The 12,337-nt window shown below is 35.3% G+C and overlaps 1 protein-coding gene across 1 annotated transcript in view; it reads right to left on the bottom strand.

Moving 5' to 3' along the window:
- The window catches only part of VRK2 (VRK serine/threonine kinase 2), a 215,441-nt gene that overhangs the window by 114,997 nt on the left and 88,107 nt on the right, over positions 1-12,337 (bottom strand). The gene's annotated exons all lie outside the window — the stretch shown is intronic.

Raw genomic sequence — 12,337 nt, 5'->3', positions numbered from 1 at the left:
AAACTCCTCTAACTGTACACTTAAGATTAATGAATTTTATGATATGTAAATTATGCCTCAGTGAAATTGACTTAAAAGAAAAGAATGGCTGAGGAGAATGACGGGAAGAACCTGATTTGTTGAGACTTTCATTGAATCACTCATTCAACTGACACTGAAGCCACCATACTTTTCATATTCTTCTGTGAAGTGTTAAATGTCCTTATTGCTTAAGCCTCTTAGCATTGATTTTTTTTTTGTTTCTTGCAGCCAAAATCTTCCTAACAGATGAAATAAAGTTTCAAGTGGCAATGAATTTAAAATGTTAATAAATTTGTCATAAATAAAAATGGGAACAGAAGTGCAGGTAAACCTGTATTGAGAATATGTGGGGTTTTCTTAAGTGTTGGGTTTTAATGCAGAATTTTATGATTCAGAGCATATTGCTGTGTGTATGTTTCAAGATGAAAACTGACAGAATATAGAAATACAAATTTTGGAACTAGTGAAAGAGCGTCTTCTGAATGAACATGATGAGAAACAAGAAAGAAAAGAGAATCTAGACATGAAGCACTGAAGTATGAGTCATCAGAAAAAAAAATAGGGAAAACAAGGCTTTCAAACAAAGCTATTTTGATAGATCTTACAGACTATGAGTGATTCACCACAAACACACACACACACACACAAAAGGACTTTCTTGGCGGTGTGCCAACATTGTAGGTATGGCTTGGATTCTGCTTTTCAAAGAACCAGGTGCTATGAAATGCTTATACTTGTTCAAATCAAAAAGAAAAACCTAGCCATTCAGTGAGCACACCTTACAAGGCCAAGATCATTTCAAATCAATTAAAGTGTTAAAGATGTTGCATAGACAAAACATTTAGAAAAATCCAATCTTTGTAATTTAATGTGAAAAAAAGGAGATCACTTCACTGGAAACATTTTGCCTGCCAAAGAAGAGCTAGTTTTTGTTTTATAAAAATCCAGGAGGCCATTTGCACTCATAAACACACAATCCCTGGAGAGCTAAGCAGTTATGACATAGAAACTTTGAAAATAATAGTATTCAGATAAGTGGAATCTCAAAGCTATCAGATATACAATCAGAGCAAATATCTGTGTCCTTTGCATTATCCATTTTAAGACCATTTCAACTTATTGTTTCAAAATTGTAGTTCTTGATTGTCCATATAAGTGAAAGACGAGGATACAAAAAAATAATTTAAAATGTCATCTGTCAATATGTCCACAGGCTTGATAAAATCTTTTCCAGAGATATTAGTTAGTAGAGCCCTGCTGCCAAACAATTGGAGGTAAATATGTATCAAATTATCTCTCAAACAACTGAACGTGGTAAAATCTAATACAGCTAGCCAAAATGATGTTAGTCCTACCCTGTCCATTCCCCTGATACAAGCATCATAAAAGCTTAATTAACCATAAGACTATATTCACACTTTACTTCCTCTTTCTTCCTAACATGCCTGTGGTAATCAAAAACATGAGCTTGAAAAAGAGGAAGGGGAACTAGCTGAATGATTTTTAAGCAGAAGCTGGGCTTTCAACAAGAATAGAGTTGATGATGTATTCAAAGGCGAGGTGAGGACAGTTTACCCACGAGTGATGTCAGCCATGCTTTTGGGCTTGCCTTTCACGTACTACCAGCACAACCCTCTTCAGTTTTTATTCTTAGGCCTTATAAGCTTTGAGCCTAGGTTGAGATAAAATTACGGAGGTTCTTAAATGCTTAACAAGGAGTTTGGGTTTGAAGTTATAAAATTGTCCAATCCAGTCCTGGAGCCACAAATCACTTGTGACCATTTACATTTCAATTAACTGAAATTAAACACAATTAAAGATTCAGTACTTTAGTTTCATGAGCCACATTTCAAGTGCCCAGTGGCTGCACGTAGCTAGCGGCTACCTTATTGGACAGAACAAGTTATAGAATATTTCTACCATCATAGAAAGTTCTGCTAGACAGTGTTACTACAGACGATGGAGAATCACTGGCAACTCAAGCCGGAGACCAACCCTAAATGTTCACGTGTGTTAGTCATCCAGAGTATAGAGAGCTGTGTATGTGAAAGATCTATTCCTCAGCCCATGCCATATTCTTCAGATTATAATAATTTTATAATAGATTTCATTTATTTCTTATATCGTCTTAGATATTTTTACATATTTCACGTATACTTTCACATATATATGTATAAAGTTTGTATTAATAATTTTATTGGTATGAACATAGAAAAGGATGTGGAGAATAGACACCATCCCGATACTGATAACATTGAGTTATCTCAGGATGTGGAATAGGAAAGATAGGAGTATATTAATATTTTATTTCAGACTTATACCATACTTTACCTACTACAACAAAGAAAAATCCATGCATGTTATCTCTATAAAATGAAATCAATGTTACACCCACTGCCTGATCACATTTTTTTTTTTAAGTTCTAAGAGAAGATAATTAAGTATCCAGTAGAATATAGGCACTTTATAGTTTAAAAGGGTATATATTTTCTTCTTCAATATGAAGGGTTCAAATATCTGTGTCCTTTGCATTATCCATTTTAAGACCATTTCAACTTATTGTTTCAAAATTGTAGTTCTTGATTGTCCATATAAGTGAAAGACGAGGATACAAAAAAATAATTTAAAATGTCATCTGTCAATATGTCCACAAATAATAAATCAAATAATAAAATTAAATCCCTTAATATTATATTAATAAAGTTAATATCCCAAATATATTCCCTTTTCTTGGTGGAAAATGAAATTCAATGTTACATATATTCTAACTTTTTGTTTAGGATTATACTGGACAAGAAACGATCATAATTGGAACCACTTCAAGGAAGCAGTTGTATAAAATTAATGATTAAATTTGTATAAAATTAATGATATATTGTGTTGATCTCTGTTCTGGAAAGACCATGCTTTATTTAGCTATCTCTGGAGTATAGGAGAAAAATTCAAGGATGTTTAAGAGGATATTTATAAGCCACATCTATGAAGTCATTCTAATGGGTAACAGCCCTAACCAGTGTTGGAAGTTCTTCTTTCCAATATTATTCTCCAATGATTCAGTTCAAAAGAACAAATCTATTTTGAGGATAGTGTTTTTTACACAGTAATCTCATTTTATACCTGAATGCTATCCATACCTAGTGTTTCATATTTTCACAGATATGTGGTTGGGTTTCATCTGATGCTACTTGAATTCACTAATAAAATGGAGGAATTCTAACACTCTTTTATATCTCATGGAGCTTCCTTCTCTTCTGCCAAGTTATGGAGAAGAAGGCTACAAAAATCCCATTCCCTCGAAGTGAAGTTAGTAATGCTGAATTGATTTGATAGGGGAGATGAACATTCAAATGCCAATATATTGGAGTGAATCAACAGTGTGAAGCATTCACGACAGTGCTCGTTCATTTCACAAGGGTACTCAATCAACTATGAAATGCAAATGTTACTAGCTTCATGAAATCTTCCTCTGAAGCTATCTGGACAATCTATTACAGGATATTTCATGCTCTATGGATACTCTTGAGTTTTTAATATACATAATAATTTCCTGGAATTCAGTCCCTACTCATAACAAAAATAAACTGATAGACAACAGGCAAGAGAGAGTGTATAGAGACCATAGTTTGGTGAAGAAACCTTTGGAAGCTTCTGGGCAAGATAATGACAAGAGCAGATTTTTATTTCCCTGCCCTCAAATTCTAATCACAATGCCCAATATATTTTTAAAGTGGAAAGAGGAAAAACAATTCTACATTAGCACCAAAGTAAAAATGAATACTGGCCATACAAAGAAACTTGGAGGCATTTCTGTTAAAAGTTATACAGGTGGATCTACATTGAAGGATAGCGTGGAGTATCAATGCCAAACATCCTCTTTTAAAAGAGCAATGTTGTTGGAGGGGAGAGGGGTGGGGGACAGGGTAAACTGGGTGATGGGCATTAGGAAGAACATGTGAGGGCAGCCCAGGTGGCTCAGCGGTTTAGCACCGCCTTCAGCCCAGGGCCTGATCCTGGAGACCTGGGATGGAGTCCCATGTCAGGCTCCCTGCATGGAGCCTGCTTCTCCCTCTGCCTCTCTCTCTCTCTCTCTGTCTCTCATGAATAAACAAAATCTTTTAAAAAAAAAAAAAGAACATGTGATGTAATGAGCACTGGCTGTTACATAAGACTGATGAATCACTGACCTCTATCTCTGAAACCAATAATACGTTATATGTTAATTAATTGAATTTAAATACAATTTAAAAAAATAATAATAAAATAAAAATAAATAATACTAAAATAATAATGCAATAAATGAAACAATGACCAGTTAATACCACCAGCTTTGAAATGTGAAGGTATTAAGGTTGAGAGTGAAATCCATGCATTGCATCATCAGGATCACAACCTCAACGATAATGGTACAAACATCTAGATCATATCATTGGTACCACAAGGCCTCATGGAGCAGTGGGCTGGCAACATAGCACCCTGCACCAAGACAGAACCATCAAACATTTATAATAGTGCTTGATGTATAACTGCTCAGTAAATATTCTGAATGAATAAATGAAGTTAAAAAAAAAACAGCCAACTTTGCAACCTGGTGTCAGCCTTCCTTTAGCATTGACATAGGGATAGAGAAACAAAGATGAGAGTTTGTGGACATGCTCTGAGGCTAAGACACATTAATAGAATAAAACAGAGGGTGAAATGAAATGGCCAGAAGTCCCCATGTAGAAGCCAGAAAGCAATGGAGATTCCTTCACTTACTCGAATATTACTTGAGCTTGGCTCTGGAGATAGATTATATCAAAAGACAGAGTCCTTGCCTTCCTCAAGTCAGAGCTTTTGGAGGGGACAGATATTAAATAATCATTGAGAAAATTTATAGGATTCTCTTAGACCCTGTACCAGGAAGAGCTCATTCCAACTGGCAGGCAAGGTCATGGGAAACCTTTGAGGGAATGGCACTTGACAAGAGACCTGCAGGATGATGGGTTGTCAGGAGGCAGAAGGAAGAAGGAAGCACACTCCAAGGAGAGAAGGATGTATGCACAGTCCTGAGGCAGGAAGAAAGCTGATGTGTTCCAGACCCCAAGAGGACGATGGTTAAGAGATAATGGTAGTGGATGGTCCTGGAGACGTAGGCAGAGAACAAATAATGCTACAGTTTGTGAGTCTAAACATTTTTGTCTTTTTCCTAAGTGAAATGAGGAGCTGCTGAAGAATTTGAACAAGGGAATGATCTGATACTATCTACATTTTAAGATCACAGTTAGCTCCTGAGTAATTGATTATTCTCTAAGTGATTCATAGTGATAGGTAACAAGTGGTCATTAAAATTTATAAGAACTTACCTGGAATCGTCAGGAATTATTTGAGAAACAACTACATTATCTGCACTCATGTTGGATCAGAGCTTGAATTACTTTATTTCTATAAGAGAGGAAAGAGTTGTTCCAGAAACCTTGAGATTTGGAAAGACATCAGAATTACACCACTATGTTATAACTTTTTCCATTTATCACTAGATCTAGACAGGAAGGATACTAGCAGGAAAATCATACCAGATTAAAAATTATTTCTGTTTCTATTTGTCTCATAAAACAAGATTAGGAAAGCACAGAGAGCCCTCTGTAGATGCCAAACTAGAAAAATTACCACATTTTAGGATAGAGTCTATAATTTAGACTCCATTCCTTCTTTGAAAAATCAAAACTACCTTCTTTTAAAAATAAAATTATTACAATAAACAAGACCATTATAAATTTTTTATTCATATGTACAATAAAATCAAATAAGAGATTTTTAACTATGTAATTGAGGATAATACGTATTAGTTTCCTATTACTGTTTAACAAATTACCACAAAATTATGACTTCAATAATAAAATGTATTCTGTTACCAGGCTGGAGGTTAGAAATTCTAAAATCAAGGTGTCAGTAGGTCTCTGTTCTTTCTAGAACCACTAGAACTTTTCTGGCTTCTACATGCTGCCTGCAATTTCCTTGTCTTGTGGCTCCTACTCCATCTTCGAAGCCAGTAGCATAGGAGCATCTTTCAATATTTCTCTCTCAGTCTAATCTTCTGCTTCCTCTTAGAAGGATCCTTTTGCTTAAATTCAGCTCACCCAGATAATCCTGGATGATCTTCCTATCTCAAGATCCTTAACAGAATCATATCTGCAAAATGTTTTCTGCCACATAAAGTAACATAGTCTCAGGTTGGTTTCCAGGGATTAAAGCATTGAGATCTTTGGAGATGGAGGTCATTATTCTGACTACCACAAATATTCTAGAAAAAAAAACTCACACCCAAAGAAAGAGAGATAAATAACATAACTCTAAATTATAAACCAAAGATGAAATTAACCCAATCTGTTATATCCAAAAAAGCAAAATCAGTTACATAGAAGATAAACATATAAAATTATTTTAAAATTCAAAGGAATGGATAAATAATAAACTTTAATGATGAGGGAAAACATTCAAAAATTTTAGTGCAAAAATCTACTTCCTTGCAAAATTAGATTGCCCGCAAAGATTTTTCTCTATGACACGAAGTGAAAGAAGGAAAAGGAGTGTCAACCACAGAGTTGTAAATAAAATGACTGTGACTTTAGAATGCTAAAACAGTCAAGTTATCCTTATGCATGAAGGCAAAAATAGCAATATTTTCAAATATGCAAAAGTCAGAACATACACCAGGAAAACTTTCTGAGTAAAGTAACCAAAACCTGGGGGAAAAAACATTAAAAATGAAGCAAAAGTAAGAGCAGGGTTTCTATCTATTCATAACCATACCACCTCCTGTGGAAGGGAATTTCATTTGCTGAACACCTTGAAGGGAAATTTGCTCTGTAGAATTCAAAAATGATGTGGTGTTCCTAGAATTTTCCAGGAGGAAAGAGGAGGAAGCAAGATAGACGGTGGAAGAGAGATCAACCTGAGAGATGGTGTGAGACTGGATGCCAGAGGAGGTAAACATTGCATGTAGGATGGGCAAAGAATTAACCAAGACCTGATATCTAGGGTGTTATACTATATGTTAGCAAATTGAACTTAAATTATATATATATATATATTATATAATATTATATATAATTATATAATAGACTAATGTCAACTGTTCCACTCCAAGTTGTTTGCATTGCTATGATCTTAACTCCTCTTCCACCTTCTTTTCACTTTTTTCAGTTTGTATGAATGAGTGTGTAACTTGAAGAGTCCATGTTCCATATCCGTGCATGTTTGACTTAGATCAGAGATGGCACATGAAGAAGCAGTAGTCCGAGGTAGCCACAAGAATAGAAACACAAGGTGTTTTTATGGAGAAAGTCTACAGAAAACTTAGGAAAGGGCCTTAAGTTCCTTTTGTCTAGATCTTGAAGAACCGGGAAGCACCTGGCTATCATTTGGATTACACATTAATTATGGAAATTACAGCTAGAAGATGCTGGTGGTGAGCATTAATGATTGGAAGTCTAAGTAATTATTTTAAATATCATTTCAAAATGTGTTTAAAGTTATCTTTATTTGACCTGCCAATGATTTTTTTTTTTTCTCTCCATTCCTACTGAAGCCAACCATCTGAAGTCAGTCACTCTGAGGGAAGGAAGGAAATTGACAATCATATTCTTGGTATCCTTATCAAAAAATGCATCACTTCCTATCTCAGTTCTCTCTTCCTTGCACTTTCATGACACCATAGTTTTTGGGTGCTCTTTCAGCCCACTGGCTATTCCTTCTAAATCTGCTGCGCTTAGTCTGTCTCTGCTCAGTCTCTGCTCAGGGCACATACATTGATCTTTTTTCATTCCATCTCATCCCAAGGCTTTAAATGCAATGTATGTGTTATGAACTCCAAAATTTATACCCCCAGTTGTTTCAGTTACCATTTGGAGTGACAAACACTCCAAACTTAGTGGCATAAAACCACAGCTATGTTATTATGCTCATACATTCTGTGTGTCAGCAGCTTGGAAAAGGCACGGAGAGGATGGCTCATTCCTGCGGGGATGATTTGCAAGCTGGGAGTGACTCTCAGCTTGAGTACCAGAATCATCTGAAGGTCTGATCATTCACATGTTTGGACTAGAATACCAAACCAATGACTCTAGAACTCCAATAATATTTAGAAAAGGCATGAAACAGTGGTAAGTGCTATGTGGGGGTGTTTCTTTCAGAACCTCAAAAAGCATTGTTTTGGGCTAGATAGGAATGGGCCTTCTCCATCCAGATACCTTAGGAAAAGTCAGATGACTATAAAAGGTAACAGTCAACAGTGAAAGATAACTGTAGACCAGGAGCTCAATAGAACCCAGAACCAAAGTGGGTTCTGATACAAAATCAAACAAACAAAAATTCCTAAGAACCTCAGTGTGACAAGGGAGCAGCCTATGTCTGTCTTAGCCTAGCAATTCAAATAATTTAATCTGGTCATGAGAAAAAATGCAAAAGACAAGGAAACAGGGCAGGGCAGGATCTCGCAAGCTCTGTGAGTCATACTACTTGCTTTTGATCAAGTCTACATTTGGTCAATGTAAAAACACTTTCTTCTATAATGTTAATAAAAATTCCTTTTGTAAAAGTCAGTTCTACTTGAATTGACAACACAGCAAAATGGTCCCACCTAAGCGACATTAGAGGGGAAAATCAGAGATTTCTGAGACTTTAATCCAAAGACGGAGAATGGTGAAAGTGGTCCAGAAAGGTGAGAGATATTGAAGGTGGAAGAAAATTGGAATGCAAATTATGGTGATCACTTCATGCCTGGAGGTTTGCCTTTTATTTTTCTCCTGTATTTGGTTTATAATTGGAATAGAAATTAATCAGTTTCTGCAGAGCTCTTCAGGATTTTAAGGGAATTTTTAAATATCTAATTCTAACCTTTATATACAGTTATAGTAAATAGGAACTATGGACAAGACCAGGAAATGATGTTATTACTTGTCCCTTTTAAGTGTCACCTCTCTCTGGGAGCCCTGGAGTACAAAGCATTAAATTAGGATCAATAGAAGTTTCAAGATAGAAAACAATTTCTCCTGCTCTGAATTCTAAAAAATGGCTGATGAGCCCAGATACAGTACTGAGACATTTCCCATCTAGATTAAAGACCTATATTACGGAATTGTTTGAGTTCTACTTAACAACAGGTAGTTACTGCTGTCCTTAGTAGGCAGTTCTTCATTTGAAAGCCCCAGCCATGGTATTTCCCTCTTTTACCATGTAGATAAATACTGTAGTGTTGGTCACATTTTGCAAAAATTTAGCCACACTCAATTCCATTACTTAAAACTTCTATTTAAAAATATTGACCATATTCATGGAAACACAAGTAAATTTCTATTCAGAACACAGACTTTTTTCTTTATCGATGTCACCATTTCTATTATCCTGCCTTTGGTCACCTTCCCATGTTGGATACTTAAACTTTTATAAATCTTGTAGAATGAGCCAGTATTCTTTTTCTACCTTGAAGCACATGTGAGAAAGTTTTGTCAATATTTCTGTCTGTACTGGGGTCACTATTTATATCCATTGGTTCAGATGTATGAAAAGTAATTTCTTATTTATATAATTGACTAACTATACAATCAATGGTTTCCTTTAACTCTGAAGCCCTGTTGTGTTGTTTAAAACACAAGCATGGATTTCTATTCAGTCAGCCTTAGAGGTTTTGCTCTCAGGAATGGCTGTTGCTTTCCCTCCGTTGAAGTCTTCTCACCACTACTCATTTCTGCCTCATTTCCCTAGATGTCATTTAAATACTATGGGATCTTATTTATGTCCATGGGATTGGACAGAGAGGCATTTGATATTTACATTATATCTTGGGTTCCATTCAAAGGTTTTTGTCTCATCCTACTGAGTCACTGGGCATCCCAGATTGGTTCTCTTAGGCTTTTAGTATGAAGGAATTAAGATGCCAAACAAGTAGGAAGGCAAAATGTTAGGAATAAAAAGGTACCCTTAATTTGCATAAATGGTACAATCATTTAACATTACTTTGCTTAAATACAAGTTTACAACTATACAACTCTAGGTTACCTAAATTCACTAAAATTTGCAGATTCATGTTTCTTCAGCAGTCAACAAGGATTTCCCTTTTTCCCATCAGACTTGTAAGAAAAGTTATTAAATAATCTTTTATTCTATTAAAGTCCATACATTCTAAAAATAAAACAGAACATTACTCACACATTACTCACTCTCCTAAAATGCTGCATATGCCAGCACAGACAAGCTTTGCTCATGACCTCCAAGTTATTTATAGAACCTGCCTATTTTTCATTATTTTGTATTTATAGGAAGAGTATTGTGGATCCCTAGCCTTTAAAAGTTACATCAGCATTCCTTAGCTAAATATATAGTATGACTTTATGCTATAGAAATTAATTACATAAATTAGATACTAAACCATTCCACTACTCTTCTCCCTTTCTCACTCATACACACACCACTGGTCTCACTGACAACACCTGCTCTTAGGTAATAGACATCCCAATAATCTCAGCAATTCAAAGATTTTTCCATTACTCTTTCAGAAGGGAAGATGTACCAGGCAATTTTCACTTTGCACATCTCCATGATGTAATGGAACAAGTAAGACAGAGTACACTAGAAGAGGGAAGACTTGCAATAGTTGAAGTATTAAAATCCCCCAGTAGAGTCACATTTTATCTCATTTACAGATAGTTTTATGGAGCACCATTTAATGCCTGAAGAGTAGTCATCTATACTGAAATCACAGGGACCATTACAAACTGATGAATACTTTGTACAAATTATAAATTAAATGAAAGGGGACTAGGATATGGGAGCAAAAGTTAGATAAAGGAGGCACAACTTGTGAAGGCTAATGCGGGAGCCAGTGATCTGCAAAGGGCAGGTGAAAGGTTTTTGAGGGTCTTTAGGCAGAAACTTAACTTTTTTATAAAAGCCACGCAACTGGCATCCTTTCTCTGGTAAACTGAACCAACCTTGAAAACACCAGGATAAAACAATCCAAAATAGAAGGGCATCTTTAATCCAGCTAGAAAAAAAAAAGTTCCAATCACAGTTCTTGGCTGTCCATCAGGTCGAAGTTAGGCAATAAAAAAAACCATGATTTAGGCATGAGCAGAATTCACAGAATAGCCCTGAGCAATGAACACAAAGGTAGATACAAGACATTTACGTTAGAAATGGTTGAAATATAGCAAATATTTTAATTTTAAAAATTAGCCTATGATTTTCTCCCTCTGTCTGGTTCAATTTGGGCTTTCTCTAAAATTGGCCTTCACATTCTTGATAGTTCAAATGAAAGAAGGAAACTCCATGCTAGCAATAGTAATGGCTTACTACATATTGAGCTATTGATTCATTAATTACTTTAAAGGCATTAACTCATTTAATAGTTAAAAAAGAAATGATATATGTATATTATTGACCTTATTTTATAGTGGATGCACTGAGGCTCTAAGCAGTTTAGTTACTTGCCTAAGCTCACACAGTTTGAACGCAGCAGTGACAAAATTTGAATCTAGAAGACTAGCTTCAGAGCCTGTGCTCCTAAAAATTCTGCCATATGTATACAATGTTCAGTGTTACATGGGATTAAGTGAAGGATGGCTCACCTAAAGAGTACCATATGACATATCTTTTACCCAGAACGAACCCCTACGTATGCAAGGGCCTCACTCACATCTGCATTTGGTTTCTGGTAAAAGTTTTTTTTAACTTTTTAACAGAAAAAAAGTTAAAACCATTTGGTTTCTGGTAAAACTTTTTTTTTAACTTTTTAACAGAAAAAAAAAGGTTTGTTTTTTTTTTAATATTTGAATCTCTTTAGGTAATCCTTAGCTCCAAAAATTATTGGAACATATTTTCAATGTGTTCCTTTTCAATGTGATCCTTTTTAATTGCTGTCACATTAACCAACTAAGTTTAGCACCCTCACCGTGCATCATTACTTGAATACTGTGTGAGAACTAAGAGCTTAGTATTTTAAGAATCAGGTCCTTATGAAAGCATCAACACCTTGAAATAAAATGTCTTTAGGGTATTTAGTCCTTATACCAGAGGTAATAGATTTGCTTCAATGGGATCTGTGGATAGGCTGGCTGGGAATAAAGTTGGACAGGCCCAATTCGAAAATAAAATATCAAGAAGGCCATGATTCTCTTTCCCATCAAAAATAAACTTAAAAGAGTTCTAGCCACTGGGAATGTCTTCCAAACTGACTCATTGTTGAACATTATAAATCCACTGAAATTAGACTCCCACTACCAATTGAGAACACATTCTATCAAGTGCTTTAATTCTACAGAATGACAACACACACACACAC

This window comes from Canis lupus, chromosome 10 (assembly GCF_011100685.1).
Source record: "Canis lupus familiaris isolate Mischka breed German Shepherd chromosome 10, alternate assembly UU_Cfam_GSD_1.0, whole genome shotgun sequence".
Lineage (NCBI taxonomy): Eukaryota > Metazoa > Chordata > Mammalia > Carnivora > Canidae > Canis > Canis lupus.
The sequence above is the reverse complement of the archived record's forward strand: the minus strand, read 5'-3'. Positions and strand labels throughout refer to the sequence as shown.